This window comes from Olea europaea, chromosome 6 (genome assembly GCF_002742605.1).
Source record: "Olea europaea var. sylvestris chromosome 6, O_europaea_v1, whole genome shotgun sequence".
Lineage (NCBI taxonomy): Eukaryota > Viridiplantae > Streptophyta > Magnoliopsida > Lamiales > Oleaceae > Olea > Olea europaea.
In genome coordinates this window covers 18,780,851-18,784,141 of record NC_036242.1, presented here as the reverse complement: position 1 = coordinate 18,784,141, position 3,291 = coordinate 18,780,851, and positions in this window count along the sequence as shown.

The window sequence follows — 3,291 nt, the reverse complement described above, 5'->3', positions numbered from 1 at the left end:
CCTCCGATTATTGATGAGTTCTAGAAAGCCTCTTGCTCCGGGCAATAGTTCTTCCAAGCTCTCAACTCACTATATTCGATAGTGTATAATGTATTTCGGGGTGGGTTGAGCTTAGGGACCAATACGAGATTTATAGCCGAGTTTCCATCAAACTCTCTATGGCTAGTCCTTCATTATTGTCACAAAATTAGGACAAGAAATGGGTATAAATTGCTCTGGAGAAAATGGGGTAAGATTGGTTTAATGTGGACCATTGATCTTGAAATTTCCAATTTTGTTCTCGGAGGATTTGCCAATCTTTTAACTGGAAATTCCAACACATATTCCATTACTTGTGGATTAGGCCATCAACTTTGTCAGCATAACAATGGCTATTTCCAGCTAGCTAAATTGTGATATGAGTAATATGAATGCACATATATTTTATACTTTTACTCATTATTTATTTGTTGGCTTACTTAAATTAAAATGATTTTTTAAATATCAAAACATGTGTAAAAAATGTGATGCGAATTTTAGGGTTTCAATACCCTAAACAAGCATCCTATATAGAAATAAATGTTCACCATGTTTCATTGGTTAAATAATTAAATAAGGAAAGATTGATTTGACAAATCAAAACATTCCTTAAGTTAATTATTTACCATATCAAACAAATTCTATATTATTCTTATCGTGTAAAACTATCATATTTTAGGTGAGAGACGATTGTACCTTGAAAGAGTCTTTACATAAGTAAAGAAATTCATTGAGGTATGGACAAATGATTTTGAGAAAATCTGCCTTCGCTTGATGAACCCATCTCTAGTGAGTTCAGTCGGTGTAATATTCCCTTGAAGTATCTTGAAACAAAAATAGTATTCTTCAACCGCAATTGAAGAGATCACATCCAGAGCGTGAAGGATATAATCTTACTCAATGTTTTGGCTACTTGACGTGAGTTAAGATTGATGAATCTTAATTCACGTAATAGTTGCGGCTGAATACAATAGTAAAGTGACGATAAAGTCAAGACCAAAGGGTTTGATTCCATTTATTCAACAAGTCAAAAGAATAAGAAAACTAGGGAGTTGTTTTTTATTTGCTTTTGATTTTTTTGTTAATTTTACAAAATTGCAAATTCGAAACTATTGTATTATTAATTGTTTGATAGTAGATTATTTTACCCATGGTATGGGGCCCATAGATTTTTCTAGGGGTTTATCATGCTATATCTGGTGTTCACTTTTGTTTATTTTCTCATTTGATTAAATCTTGTAGAAAACTAGTTTGCTAACTCGTGTCATTTATAATTGAGGGTGAAAACTGTTTGTAGGAAGTTCTAACAAACTGACTAAATATGCATGAAACGAACAATTGAGACAAATTGTTAAATTAACTTGGTTTTAGTATTTATAATGGCATCAGAGCGGCTTCACTTTTAAAAAGTGAGATCTACATAAAAACTAGTAGTGGGTGGAACACCGTTTAGAACTCGTGCCTTAGACGCGACTAATTATTCATATTGTAAAATTAGACTGCAAATCTTTGTCCAATCTTTAGATGCGAAAGCATGACACTCAATCATGTATGGATATAAAATTATCATAGTAACTGAAAAGGATATAGAAAGAGGGAAACAAGCAGATGAATGGGTGGCTACTAATTTTAATAGTGTTAGTTAGAATTCTAAAACCCTAAATGCTTATTTCTCATTTGATACTAATCAATTTTTTTGATTTCTAAATGCAAAGTGGCTAAAGAGGCATGTGACATATTGCAAGATGCTCATGAAGGAACTTCAATTGTGAAGTCCTCTAGACTCCAAATGTTAACACTTGAATTTGAGCAACCAATAATGAGAGATGATAATTACTTCAAAAATTTCTTTGCTAAACTAAGTGACACCACCAACTCGACGGACACTTTGGGAAAGAAATACTCAAAAAGTAAAATAGTGAAAAAGATTATCATATCTCTATTTAATAGGCTCCATCCTAAGGTAGTCGTTATCGAGAAAAGCAAGAACATAGAAAGCATGAAAGTAGAAGAATTGGCAGGATCCTTGATGACCTACAAGCTACATCTTCACAAAAGGTAGGGGGGGAAAAAGATCGAAAACAGCCAAAGTCAATGAGGTTGAGATAGACAAAGAAGATGATAAAAATGAGAATGATGACTAAAAGGCCATGCTCATTAAAGAAGTTACGAAATTCTTGAAAAATAATCAGATAGGAGAAGCTTAGAACTCAACCATCCCAAAAGAAGTTCTCCAGTAACTCTAGGCAAAATCCTGCCTCATCTGTGGAAAAGAGTCAAAGTAGTGTTCAATGCCATGAGTGCGAAGGGTTGGGATACATAGCGGTTGAGTGCTCAAACATATTAAAGAAATCCCAGGATAAGAAAGCTATGAACATAACCTGGAGCGAAGATGAATAAAATGGGTCAAACTCGGATAAAGAAGACATATCTGACAACAAACAGGTAGCATCTCTAATCTTCAACCTTCGGTCTGATAGTAAACATCACGACAGTGGCCTACAGGTCTAAACCTATTGAATCCAGACATAGCTAGAACCAGCAGTGCATGTTTAAAATGCAAAACATTGAAAAGAGATCAGGAAGTAGGGTTGGCAATGTTTCGACAAAAACCATCCATGAACCACAAATTTTTTTGTCATACTATAACCACACCATAACTACATAAGTTGGTTCGGTTCGAACGATTAATAACCATGAAAGAAAATTATTTTTTTTTAATAGTTCCAGCTATCAAATTGAAAAAAAAAATTATGATAAAAAAAAAATCAATGAAAACAAAAACACAACACTCAACTAGTTTAGGAAACGATATCCCAAATGAAAATGCACACAATATCCTAATTTCCACATGGAAAAATTCGAAATCTGTCTCTGTTTTTTTCACGGAGTGATGAAGAAGAATGATTTGGGGACAAGGAGGATTAGTGGTCGTTGTATAGTGACGAAAAGGATGTGATCTAGATACGTGTTGTGTTGAATCTGTTGATTCCAATTTCCATATATATGTTTAATATTTATGTAGTAGGGTGCAAGGTTACTAGATTATGAGCTAGAATTTTGGGTTGGACAAAATCATAGAAAGAATAATAGAAAGCCCAATTGTCCAATTAATTATTTTTTTAACGAGTAATCGGTTCGGGACGAGGCGACGACGTAAATACCATACCCCTCCCGTCCTGAACCATGGTATTAAAATCAAATACCATATTCATCCCATTGTACCATCAGTTTGGTTTTCAGTTTTGACAGTTCAAATTGTCATCTTTATCT